The sequence below is a fragment of the Loxodonta africana genome, chromosome 4, assembly GCF_030014295.1.
Source record: "Loxodonta africana isolate mLoxAfr1 chromosome 4, mLoxAfr1.hap2, whole genome shotgun sequence".
Lineage (NCBI taxonomy): Eukaryota > Metazoa > Chordata > Mammalia > Proboscidea > Elephantidae > Loxodonta > Loxodonta africana.
Genome location: NC_087345.1, coordinates 144853976 through 144867980, shown reverse-complemented (window position 1 = coordinate 144867980; position 14005 = coordinate 144853976). Strand labels below are relative to the sequence as shown.

The 14005-nt window shown below is 43.5% G+C and overlaps 1 protein-coding gene across 1 annotated transcript in view; it reads right to left on the bottom strand.

Annotated features, from left to right (window-relative positions):
- PFKFB3 (6-phosphofructo-2-kinase/fructose-2,6-biphosphatase 3) overlaps positions 1–14005 on the bottom strand; it is a 100022-nt gene that overhangs the window by 45304 nt on the left and 40713 nt on the right. The window lies entirely within an intron of this gene.

The window sequence follows — 14005 nt, the reverse complement described above, 5'->3', positions numbered from 1 at the left end:
CTGGAGCCTACCACAGTGTCAGGTTCACAGGTGTTCAAAATACCTTTGTTTAGTGAACAAACCATCATACCTGTAATGTACTGACTCACCTCATGGATGGGAGTAGCTTCCATAAATCCTCTAGAAACCACAAGGTTCTGAGGTACATAGATGGCCACTCCATGTGACCATCGGCTGGTTCATCTGTAAAATGAGGATAATAACTGCCCTGTCTACCTCAAGAGGTTGTTATGAGGATCAAATCTCTTTGAAAAACTGCACAGTAGTTAGTAAATACGTAAGAATTAGCATTTCTTAATTGAGCAGGCCCACCCCCAGGCTGGTGGTTTTAGATGTCTGAATGTTGTTGTTGTTAGGTGCCATTGAGTCAATTTTTCACTCATAGTGACCCTATGTGACAAAGAAGAACTGCCTCATAGGGTTCTCTATGCTATAATCTCTTCAGGAACAGATCACCAGGTATTTCTCCCATGGAGTCACTGGGTGGGTTCACCAAACTCTTATTTAGGAGCTGAGCACTTAACCATTGCACTACCAGAGATCCTTTGATGTCTGAATAGATGTTCTCGAATCTTTACTGCTCTGTGATTCGGTCTCCTCAACAGATCAACTCACACACTCCCCCCTCAAGAGTGAGTGGTAAAGCCAAAATCAAATTGAGGTTCCTAACCCAGGACTTTGGTGAGAGCAGTGACTGACAACCAGACCGACCACCTTGTGACTGGGAAAGCACACCACGGTGCTCAGCAGAGGAATCATGCAGTTGAGAAAGTGGGGAACGGGCACTATGTTGCAAGGCCTGCTCACATGGGGTGGTGCAGACAGTGTGGCGTCGTGCAAGCCTGTGATTGACAAATCAGAACAGGCACTCTTTCCCTTCTCTGTTCCCTCTCGTAAGTCTTATTTCTCGCAGTGGAAAACATTGTAAAACTAGAGCTTAATCAAGCCTCCCCTCCACCCCCGCAAAAAAAGCCGATTTTGGAAAGAGATGCTGACTAAATGTTGCAAAACCATCCACAGCTGGGCTGTATTAATACATGTGTAGCATTCAAATTACAGAATATGACTGTAATGGCCTATGATCAGACCAAATTGAAGTATCACGTTCAGTTCTAGTGACTCCTTTTAAGGAGAACTTTAACAAGCTCATATACCCGCAGAGAAGGACAATCAGGATGTTGGAGACATCTGGAAACTGCCTGTGAGGAATAGTTAAAGAACAGACATGTGATAAAGAACAAGACAAGGAGATAAAATGCTATTTACAAGTAAAGGAGGAGCTGCCCTGCATTCTGTGTTGTTCCCGTGAGCAGAAAGGAGATTGCTGACTAGAAGGTAGACAGAGAGGGCCATCAGCTGTCCTACAGTGGACAACAATGGTACAGGGACCGTAAGTGCCTGCCCCATTATGATTCCCAGCAGCAGCCAGACTCTCATCTGTCAAAAACGTTGTACACGGGTTCCCACAACAGCTTACCATGAAATTAGCTGGCTTCTGACTACCCGTGCACATCGGGGACCCTAAGATTCTGTGGATGCCCAATGCCCAGTCCTAGCTCTGCCTCTCCTATCAATGGTGACTTTGCACAATCACTTCCCTGCACTGCAAGCTTGGAACGATCTCAATGGTCCTTTTCCATTTTAAATGTTAGAACTGCAATAGTAAGTAAATCTGGGTATCAATCTGCTGATGTAGCATTTAGTCATACATTTGACCAACTTGGATAGTCAAAGGGATGGCAGCCAACTACACAGGCTGGGTGAGGCATTCTTTTGACGAGTCCCTTGGAATGCAATGGCTCTTGAGTGATTCCTGCTGATGTCTCAATTTTTTTTTTAATATTTTATTGTGTTTTCAGTGAAAGTTGGTTTCTTAGCTATCACATGCTGCTACAACAGAAATACCACAAGTGGATGGCTTTAACAAACAAATTTATTCTCTCACAGTTTAGGAGGCTAGAAGGCCAAATTCAGGGCACTAGCTCTAGGGGAAGATGTTTTCTCTCTGTTGGCTCTGCAGGAAGGTCTTTATCATCAATCTTCCCATGGCCTAGGAGCTTCTCAATGCAGAGACCCCAGGTCCAAAGGACATGCTCTGCTCCTAGCTCTTCTTTCTTGGTGGTAATGAGGTCCCTCTCTCTCTGCTTGCTTCTTTGTTTTATATCTTAAAAAAGACTGACTCAACAACACACAGCCTAATCCTGTAGATTGTGTCCTGCCTCATTAACATAACTGCCTCTAATCCTGCCTCATTAACATCATCGAGGTTAGTATTTACAACACATAGGATAATTATATCAAATTACAAAATGGTGGACAACCACACAATAACTGGGCATCTTGGCCTAGCCAAGTGGACACATATTCTGGGGGGACACAATTTAATTCACAACAGTTGGCATCTCAATTTGAACTGGACTACTAATTTTTTCCCATTCATGCCTTGGAGTAGTTGGAGAGTATTATGGTACCTCTCAACCAAACCAAGGGGGCAGTAGTGCTTCAATGGTAGAATTCTTGCCTTCTATGCAGGAGATTCCTGGCCAATGAACCTCAAGCACAGCCACCATGTGTCTGTCAATGGAGGCTTATGTGTTGCTATGACACTGAACAGGTTTCAGTGGGGTTTCCAGACTGAGAGACTAGGAAGAAAGGCCTGGCAGTCTACCTCTGAAAAATCAGCCAATGGAAACTCTATGGATCACAAAGGCTGACTCAATGGCAGCTAAATACAAAAGCAACCAAACCAAAGACTCCTAGCTCAAAACTCCAGACCAGAAAGATGTTAGTTTGTTGTCTAGTGATTATACCTCAGGGATCCACAAAATTGTGATATGAGGTTCGCATCTCAAGTACAAATAGTTCTGTTTCACTTTCAAATATTTTAATATATATATATTCTTTAAATATTTTTCTTGTGGCAGCCTTAGAGATCTCACCCTCAGATTTCCCTTCAAGAAAGAACTTGTTTATCAGCTGCAAGGAGTACAATTAAAGGAGCCTCCAAGTGTAGCGCCTCAACAGCCACTGTAGTCTATGAGCTGAGGTAACTCTGCCCAGGCAGCCCTCAGGCAATGTCTGAGCACAGCAGGGCACTGGGTCCTGGCCATTCTGCCTCACGTGGGACTCCTCTACAGCCAGTCTTTGCACTGGAGCTCCCTTTCAGGTGGGTTAAGATTTTCTCCAAGCTATCTAGCAGTCTAAGGCTCTTCCTGCTCAAGCCTGCTTCCTTCCCCTTCTCCTTTCACAAGTATCAGACCTGCAACCCTCTCATTTTTCACAATAAATCCTTTCCATTTTTGACTCCATCTTGATGTCTGCTTCCTGGAGGACACAACCAACAGATTTCCCTTTAAAACGAAAGCATTTGAGAGCCTCCAAGTGTGCATCCACTGAGCACGTGCAGAGGTTAGGGAGCTAGATGAGTGTACTCCTACCATTCAGTTGGTTTCTCACTCAGATGAATATCACTGGCCACTGTGGTAGATTTGGTCATTGTCCAACTTTAAATTGATTTAACCTTAGTTAATTAGTATTTAATTTATACCCATAATTAATCATTATTTCAAAGTAAGAAGCACAGGAAACATCAATATTGAAATGGAAAGTAAAGAGAAATTGGGGAGGAAATGTCAAGAAAGATACCTGAGCCTACTTTAAGGGATTCCCACTGGCCAAATCTGGTACAATATGACCAACAAAACAAATAATGATAAACCAAAACGAAACCCGTTGCCGTCGAGTCAATTCCAACTCATGGCTACCCTATAGGACCGAGGAGAACTGCCCCATAGAGTTTCCAAGGAGCGGCTAGTGGATTTGAACTGCCACCCTTTTGGTTAGCACCTGAGCTCTTAACCACTGTGCCACCAGGGCTCTAAATAATGACAGTAACAGGTTATACTCCAGGAAAAAAATAAGAATCTGTAAATGCATTCAAATATAAATAAAATAAATGAGTAAATAAACAAATGTAGAAGAAGAAAGTGCTTTTTCCTTACAGTGGCCTGCCAACAAATAAATGTAAAAGGGCTGGTGGAATCTGCAAAGTCACCACCCGTTAATCATCTTTGTAATAATTGTCTCCAGCAAGAATCATCAAGTGGGTGAAAGTCTGATAAGAAACAGGACATTTGCAGTCTTAAAGTATCTCCCCGGAAGATACTTATTACAAAGAGAAAAGCCACAAACTTACAATAGGGAAAACTGTTAGACATCACCTTAAGCAAGTGATCAAAGTTAAAATCACCAGTAATGAAACAAAGAGTTATCTGGCGCCTCCTGATAGATGGACCGAAGACACATCACTACTTCTGCCAAAAACATAGAACCTAAATATAACTGTAAGAAAGCAAAAGTAAAACCCAAATTGAGGGATATATTCTTAAAAAAAATAATAAATGGCCTGTACTCTTCAAAAATATCAAGGTCATGAGAGACAAGAAAGGCTGAGAACTGTTCCAGATAAAAGGAGTTTACGGAGACTTCACTATGAGTCGGAATCCACCAGACAGCAAAGAATAATTATAATATTAATCACTGTTAAAATAGCTACTATTTATTGAGCACTTACTCCAGGCCAGGCCCCCTGGTTTTACACGTATTTTCTCAACAACTCAATTAGACAGGTAATATGATCTCCATTTTTCAGATAAGGAAACCCAAGCTTGGGGAGGTAAAAATCTTGCACAAGGTCCCACAACAGGGATTCTAATTCAAATGTGTCACATCTCAAAATCAAAAGACCAAGCTATTAACCACTGTGCTCTACCATCTTCCTGAAATGAAATCTTCTTTAAGGAAATCTCTATATAATTCTTGAGGAGGCAGCTCTTCCCCAGTCATCTTTTGAGTGCCTTCCAACCTGGGGGGCTCATCTTCCAGCATATATCAGACAATGTTCCACTGCTATTCATAAGGTTTTCACTGGCTAATGCTTTTCAGAAGTAGACTGCCGGGTCTTTCTTCCTAGTCTGTCTTAGTCTGGAAGCTCAGCTGAAACCTGTCCTCCTTGAATGACCCTGCTTGTATCTGAATACCAGTGGCATAGCTTCCAGCATCACAGCAACATACAAGCTCCCACAGTATGACCTTAATGACGTGGATGGAGTAAAGCTTTCGGGACCTTCTTTCTCTGATGTGGCACGACTCAAAATGAGAAGAAACAGCTGCAAAAATCCATTCATAACTGGAACCTGGAATCTACAAAGTATGAACCTAGGAAAACTGGAAATTGTCAAAAATGAAATGCAATCCAGATGCATTGATAATTACTGGCGATTGGAATGCGAAAGTTGGAAACAAAGAAGAAGGATCAGTAGTTGGAAAATATGGCCTTGGTGACAAAAACAATGCCAGAGATCAAATGATAGAATTTTACAAGACCAACAACTTCTTCATATGAAATACCTTCTTTCACCAACATAAACGGCGACTACACACATGGACCTCGCCAGATGGAACACACAGAAATCAAATTGACTACATCTGTGGGAAGAGACAACGGAAAAGCTCAATATCATCAGTCAGAACAAGGCCAGGGGCTGACTGTGGAGCAAACCATCAATTGCTCATATGCAAGTTCAAGCTGAAACTGAAGAAAATCAGAGCAAGTCCACGAGAGCCAAAATATGACCTTAAGTATATCCCACCTGAATTTAGAGATCATCTGAAGAAAAGATTTGACGCATTGAACACTAGTGACCAAAGACCAGACGAGTTCTGAAATGGCATCAAGGGCATCATCCATGAAGACAGCAAGAGGTCACTGAAAAGACAGGAAAGAAAGAAAAGACCAAGATGGATGTCAAAGGAGACTCTGAAACTTGCTCTTGAGCGTCGAGCAGCTAAAGCAAAAGGAAGAATTCATGAAGTAAAAGAACTGAACAGAAGATTTCAAAGGTCCTCTCAAGAAGACAAAGTAACGTATTATAACGACATGTGCAAAGAGCTGGAGATGGAAAACCAAAAGGGAAGAACAGGCTCAGTGTTTCTCAAGCTGAAAGAAATGAAGAAAAAATTCAAGCCTCGAGTTGCAATAATGAAGGATTCCATGAGGAAAATATTAAACGACGCAGGAAGCATCAAAAGAAGATGGAAGGAATACACAGAGTCATTATACCAAAAAGAATTAGTCAATATTCAACCATTTCAAGAGGTGGCATATGATCAGGAACCGATGGTACTGAAGGAAGAAGTCCAAGCTGCTCTGGAGGCACTGGGGAAAAACAAGGCTCCAGGAATTGATGGAATATCAATTGAGATGTTTCAACAAACAGATGCAGCGCTGGAGGTGCTCACTGGTCTATGCCAAGAAATACGGAAGACAGCTTCCTGGCCAACTGACTGGAAGAGATCCATATTTATGCCTATTTCCAAGAAAGATGATCCAAACGAATGTGGAAATTATAGAACAATATCACACGTAAGCAAAATTTTGATGAAGCTCAGTCAAAAGCGGCTGTGGCAGTATATCAACGGGGAACTGCCAGAAATTCAGGCTGGTTTCAGAAGAGGACATGGAACCAGGGATATCATTGCTGATGTCAGATGGATCCTGGCTGAAAGCAGAGAATGCCAGAAAGATGTTTACCTGTGTTTTATTGACTATGCAAAGGCATTCCACTGTGTGGATCATAACAAACTACGGATAACACTGCGAAGAATGGGAATTCCAGAACACTGAATTATGCTCATGAGGAACCTTTACACAGATCAAGAGGCAGTTGTTCAGACAGAACAAGGGAATACTAATTGATTTAAAGTCAGGAAAGGTGTGCGTCAGGGATGTATTCTTTCACTATACCTATTTAATCTGTATGCTGAACAAATAATACAAGAAGCTAGACTATATGAAGAAGAACGGGGCATCAGCGTTGGTGGAAGACTCATTAACAACCTGCGTTATGCAAATGACACAACCTTGCTTGCTGAAAGTGAAGAGGACTTGAAGCACTTACTAATGAAGATCAAAGACCACAGCCTTCAGTATGGATTACACCTCAACATAAAGAAAACAAAAATCCTCACAACTGGACCAATGAGTAACATCATGATAAACGGAGAAAAGACTGAAGTTGTCAAGGATTTCACTTTACTTGGATCCACAATCAACAGCCATGGAAGCTGCAGTCAAGAAATCAAAAGATGCATTGCATTGGGCAAATCTGCTGCAAAGGACCTCTTCAAAGTATTGAAGAGCAAAGATGTCACCCTGAAAACTAAGGTGTGCCTGACCCAAGCCATGGTATTTTCAATCACATCATATGCATGTGAAAGCTGGACAATGAATAAGGAAGACAGAAGAAGAGTTGACACCTTTGAATTGTGGTGTTGGCAAAGAATATTGAATATACCATGGACTGCCAAAAGAACGAACAAATGTCTTGGAAGAAGTGCGGCCAGAATGCTCCTTAGAGGCAAGGATGGCAAGACTGCATCTTACATACTTTGGACATGTTGTCAGGAGGAATCAATCCCTGGAGAAGGGCATCATGTTTGGCAGAGTACAGGGTCAGTGGAAAAGAGGAAGACCCTCAAGGAGATGGATTGACACAGTGGCTGCAACAATGAGCTCAAGCATAACAATGATTGTAAGGATGGGGCAGGACCGGGCAGTGTTTTGTTCTGTTGTGCATAGGATCACTATGATTTGGAACTGAGACTGGATGGCACCTAACAACAACAACTATATGATTCTAGTAGCCTTAGGGTAGAGACAGGAGGGTGTGGGTTACAGACAGGCAAGAAATGAGGAAGAACAGCAGGACTGGGGATGGGAAAGGTCTGCCAGGGAACCCTAGCCAGGAGGGGCCACCCCACCCTTAGAGGAAGCAGCTGTGTGCGAGCCACTCCCCTGCACTGCCCCTACTACTTCCCTCTATTTGCTGGTCCTCAAATATTTTTTGAGGTAGAACACAAAGCCTCTCATTTCTTAGTCAGACATACAATGCAAACTCAGGTTGAATAACATTTTAATGAAAACAAGATACAGTAAACATGGAACTAGCCAGTTATCAAATATAAAAGGTGGTACCTGATCACTTCCTGTCCCTCCCCAGCCTCGGGGTGGAGGGGGAGGCGGTTCAAGAGAAGGAAGGGCTTGGAGCCCTAATTTGAAGGGTTGGAGGAAACCAAAAAAGGAAGAAAATCCCGTATTACAGCAGCTTAGCTTTGGGTCAGCCTGGGATAGAGGAAGGCTGTGCCTAGACAAGGGTATTTTTGGTACTTCCTACAATTTGTTAAAATTTGTTGATGCATTATATAATATTAAAAGGAGCTTTCATCCCAAAGGATTCAATAACTGAGAAGCCCCTGTATATTGTCTCAGAGATGTGAGGGCCCTTGTTTGAAGAACACTTGGGCCATTTCAGTCCTTTCCATAAATGAAACAGAGAACCAGTCACTTGGCCTGTTATCACATCATCGCCTTCAGGGACTCTGGAGAGGTTTTACAACTTGAATAGCTTTGTCTGAAACGATAAGCTTAACAAGCAGTGGACTACAGTTTGTCATTCATGACTCAAAATTATCCATCACACATGTATTACTTAATAAATGGAGGCCACAGGCTCTAATGTGCACTCCCAGAATTCGGGGCAACGTTAGACAGGTTCATCTCTGCAACAGATGCTAAAGCGTCAGTGTAGAATGGGTGTGTTAAGTTATCTGCAGACAAAGCCCATCCTGCGATGCTTTATAAATGGACTGCTGATGAAAACAGGGGCTGTTTCTACAGTCTCCCAGGAGAGTGAGGATGACTAACTAGTCGTCCCTCTGAAACTCAGGGTGCTGCTCACACTTCAAGGAGTCCTGGTGGTGCAGTGGTTAAGTGCTTAGCTGCTAACTGAAAGGTGGGTGGTTTGAATCCACCAGCTGTTTCTCAGCAGAAAGATGTGGCAGTTCGCTTCCGTAAAGATTACAGCCTTGGAAACCCTATGGGGCAGTCGCGGTCGCTATGAGTCAGAATCAACCCGACAGTAGTAGGTTTGGTTTGGTTTCCCACACTTCAAGTCCTAATATTAATGCATAGCTTTTTTTTTTATCTTACACAGCATGCTAGGAGACTACAAAAAAAAAAAAAGAAAGAAAGCCAGATGTGACTCCCCCCACTAACAGTGTCTAAAGATCAGGTGACCTGTTTCTCACGACTCCACAAGGTTCTTGGAGGGAACGTTCTGATAGAAATCTCTCTGGAGCTGGTTTCTCAACCTTGACACTACTGACATTTCGGGCCAGATAATTCTTTGCTGTGGGGAGCAAGCCTCTGCACTGCAGAATGTTTAGCCATATCTCTGGCCCCTACCCACTAGATGCCAGTAACAACTCCCCAGTTGTGACAACCCAAAATAACTCCAAGCCAAAACTCATTGTCACCAAGTTGGTTCTGACTCATAGTGACCCTACAGAACAGTGTAGGACTGCTCCATAGGGTTTCTAAGGAGTGGCTGGTGGATTTGAACTGCCTACCTTTTGGTCAGCAGCTAAGCTCTTAACAACTGTGCCTCCAGGGCTCCGAAATAACTCCAGACATTGCCAAATATTCCCTGGGGGAGGGGCAACATCACCCTCATTTGAGAACCATTACCATAGTGTCTATTAAAGTGATCGACTACTAACCGAAAGGTCGACAATTCAAAACCACCAGCACTCCACGGGAGAAAGATGTGGCAGCCTGCTTCTGCAGAGATTTACAGCCTTGGAAACCCTATGAGGTGGCTATGAGTCAGAATCGACTCAACGGCAGAGGGTTTCACTCTAGAGTAGGGGATTTTTCAGGCTATCACCCCAAGTTGATTCCAACTCATAGCGACCCTACAGGACAGAGTAGAACTGCCCCCTAGAGTTTCCAAGGCTGTAATGTTTATGGAAGCTGACTGCCACATCTTTCTACCGTGGAGCAGCTGGTGGGTTCCAACTCACAACGTGTTGATTAGCAGCTGAGCTATTAACCACTGCACCGCCAGGCTCCTCCAGGCTATCACAGCTGTGTGGATATGTGCCTCAGAGCATCTAACCCTCTGCTCCTCGACACCTGTTTCACAGAGGTCTTGTGGGCGGATGGAGACGTGATGCAACATCACCAGGAAACCTTCTGGGCATATATAGTCACCTAAGTATTTCTTCCAGCCTATAGAGTAAAGAGTACTCTGCCTAATAGATTCCTCATGTATATTAAGAACCCAGTCTCCTGGCCATTTAAATCAGTTTTTTGTGTCTTGGGTTTTCATAAATTGAAATCCAAGGCTGATTGATTTGTTGGGTAATACAGGGGGAGGAGGGGGAGGAAAGAGTATCTAAACACACAAAACTGGTTACTAAACCTGAACCATGGTATAGCTCAATGGCTTTTAACACCAGCAGCACCTAAGAATCATCCAGAGAACTTTAAAAAAATACCCACTGTATAAACCCCATTCAAGATCAATTAAATCAGCACTGCTGGGGTGAAGCCTAGGCTTTGCAATTTTTAAAAAGCTTCTCAAGTGATTCTAATGGCTAGACAAATAAAAATTCTATCAGCCCGGCTGGCCAGTTATCACTACCTCCTAAACACAGTACCAGTTTTGTTGCTAAGCATGAGGCTAGGGCTATGGGAATATAGAGATGTCCTGGTGGCACAGTGATTAAGCACTTGGCTGCAAACCAAAATGTCGGTGGTTCAAACCCATCAGCTGCTCTGCAGGAGAAAGATGTGGCCGTCCACTCCCATAAAGATTACAGCCTTAGAAACCCTATGGGGCAGTTCTACTTTCTCCCATAGGATGAGTTGGAATCAACTTGACAGCAGTGGGTTAGATGGTACCTGACTAAAGAGATTTTATATCTTGTTGAGGAAACAAGAGATATATGTACAGGAAGCAGTTATAAATAAATCATAGTAGAGTTTGGAAGTATTTTGGGGAAATTCTAGAATAAATCAATGCCTTGCAGTTGGTGTTCATGCTATGTCTGCAGCCTTTTTTTTTTTTTTTTCTTATGCGGCTTATGACAAGCCATTTAGCAGGCTTAAAAGTTTTGTGTGTGTTTGTTTTGAGGAATGAAGGTCTGGGTTGACCTCAAAGTAGGTTGGGTAAATTCTTAGGATACTAAAACTACTAGGTAGTTTCCAGAGAAAATTCCCTGTTCATGCCTGCTACTATAGCCTATAAAAGCCCCCTCAGGAGTCCCTTCACCCCAGATAGAAGGAGCCACTGGGAGTCCCCCAGTGTGAACAGCAAGTGTGGAATGTAAGGACTAAGTCACCCAGGGATGGGGCTGGGTGGATACTATTGGCTCATCCTGAGTTGTACAGTATTAAAGGCTGGGTAAAGATGAGGGAAGCTAAGGGAAATAGTCTTAACACAGGTTCCAGAACTTTTACATCCAGCTTTGACCACCTATTTCCTCCCAAGAGTTTATTTTAACCCATTTATCAGCAGACGAAAACACATCTGGGTTTCCTCAGATCTCCCCTGGATGTGTTTATCACTTATCTCACACATGCTGAATTCTACGATATAAAGTGGCTTTCTTCATCATCAGCTTTTTTTGATCGGCTCATTTAATCCTCACAATGGCATACGGACTGTCTTCATTATCTAGCACAGCTATAACAGAAATACCACAAGCGGATGGCTTTAAAAAATGGAAATTTATTCTCTTACAGTCTAGGAGGCTAGAAGTCCAAATTCAGGGTGCCAGCTCTGGGGAAAGGCCTTCTCTCTTTGTTGGCTCTGGGGGAAGGTCTTTGTCATCAATCTTCTGGACTAAACGCTTCTCAGCGCAGAGACTCAGGGTCCAAAGGACGTGCTCCACTCCTGGTTCTTCTTGTTTGGTGCTAATGAGGTACCTCTCCTCTCTTCTTGCTTCTCTTTTTTATATCTCAAAAGAGCCTGGCTTGAGACACAACCTAATCCTGTAGGTTGTACCCTGCCTCATTAACATAACTGCCTCTAATCCTGCATCATTAACATCATAGAGTTTAGGATTTATAACACATAGAATAATTACAGCACATCACAAAATGGTGGACAACCACACAATACTGGCAATCATGCCCTAGTCAAGCTGACACACATTTTGACGGGACACAATTCAATCCATAACAGTGAGATTGACAGGATAGGTATCATTATAATAATGCTCACTTTAAAGACAAATACACTAAGACTCTGAAGTTAAGTGACTTCTCCAAGGTCCTTTATTAGTTAATCGGGGGAATCAGGTGTCACACACAGGGCTTCTGCCGGGTCCACTGGTGAAAACCTCCCCTCCCCATCAACCTGGAGGTCGTATGCAGAAGAGGAAGCTAGGGGACTTAGTTTGGTGCTCCAGTCTCTTCCTTCCAGGCTACCCACTTTCTGACACCCTAACCCCAGAAAGCAGAGTTGATAGGAACAGACCCTATTGGCAACACAGGCAACGGATTTAGCAGCCAAGAACAATAACAACAGTGATCATAATCACTTACACAGCACTTACCACAGGCTAGGCTTTATTCTGTGTCATATATATTAATTTATCCATTCTTCACCAAAACCTATGAGATTTGCATTATTTTATCTCCGTTTTACAGAAGAGGGAACTGAAACACACAGACATTACAAAATTTACCTAAAATAAATCACAGAGCTAGATAATGATATAGGTGGGATTTGAACTCTGCCATCAGGCTTTACAGGTTTCCTCTTATCTCTAGGCCACAGCCAAAAGATGAAGAGGCGCGAGAGATTCCTGGGAGAGATGATGAGACTAGAAAGTACAGAGCATCGGAGCAGAACTGACCCTGAGGGTGTGTGCATATGTGTGTGTGTGCATGCTTGGGTGCACACTCTGTCCTCTGGTACTCCAGACCCTGCTGAGCTTCACCACGTCCACTTTCCGAACCTGAGGCCCAAAGAGTGGGTCCAGGGGAACTGAAAGCCACTCTGGCTAACCCCAACTTGAAGAAAGTGGAGACCCCAGGGCGTTGGCAAAGGTACTGCACTGTCTGGCAGAAATCCGAGTACTCTGCCCTCCCTTCTCTGGCCCTGGACTGGATGCAAAACTTCACATTTGGGTATCATTCAGTTCAGCTGACAACTCAGTGAAAACACAAGGTGGGGCTTGCCTCTCTCTTCTACAGGTTTCCACGGGCACCAAGACTGCATATGCTTGGCCTGGTGTGATGAGGCCTGGGTGAGGGTGCTAGGAAGGGGGCATTCTGCTTTACCAAGGTCAAGGACGTATTTCTACTCCTAACAGATCAAAGCTTGCTGTTATGCCAGTTGTTTTGTACTTTAGAGTGGAAAGCAGATGGGAGGCCACTGGACACTGGTCCTAGGAGACCCTAGAGAAGGGGCTGGGCCTCTTATTTCAGAGTCTCCTCCTTCTCCCCAACGTGGAACTAGGATGGAGAGAGGCTGCCCCACTTGCACACTGGCCTCCAATCCAGCTGGATGTCTTCCTGCCTGTTGCCCTTTTCTGGCCCAGTATTAGCTGCAAGACAACTTGTTATTAATGATCCACGGGCTATTCTCATTCTTCCCCATCTTATGCCCCAGTCTCTCCCCTGCCCACACCTGAGCAAACATGGCTGCTGTTTTCTGTGCCTCGGGCCCTCTGCATTCTAGGATCCCTCATCTCCTCCAGGGTATGTGTGTGTGTGTGCGTACACTGAAGATGGAGGAGTAAGAGAGAAGGAAGTGGAGAGAAAGAAGACCGTGGGGTGGGGAGAGGAGGAGGAGGAAGGCAAGACATGAGGGGGGCAGAAACCAGGGACCATGCTCCAAACTCTTTTAAAGGATTGTGAATATCAGCCTCTATGTTATGTGGCAGGGATATCTCCTAGTTTTAGGAACACATACAACAATCTTGTTATTTGTCCAAGAACTAATACACAGAGTAGGACATGCTAGTTTGGATTGTTAAAAGTAGACAATTAGAATACAAAACTGCATACATCAGATGATCAACTACATTGAAAACGAACCAGAATGAAATACAGCAAAATGTTAACAATGACTACTTCTATGTGATGAAATTA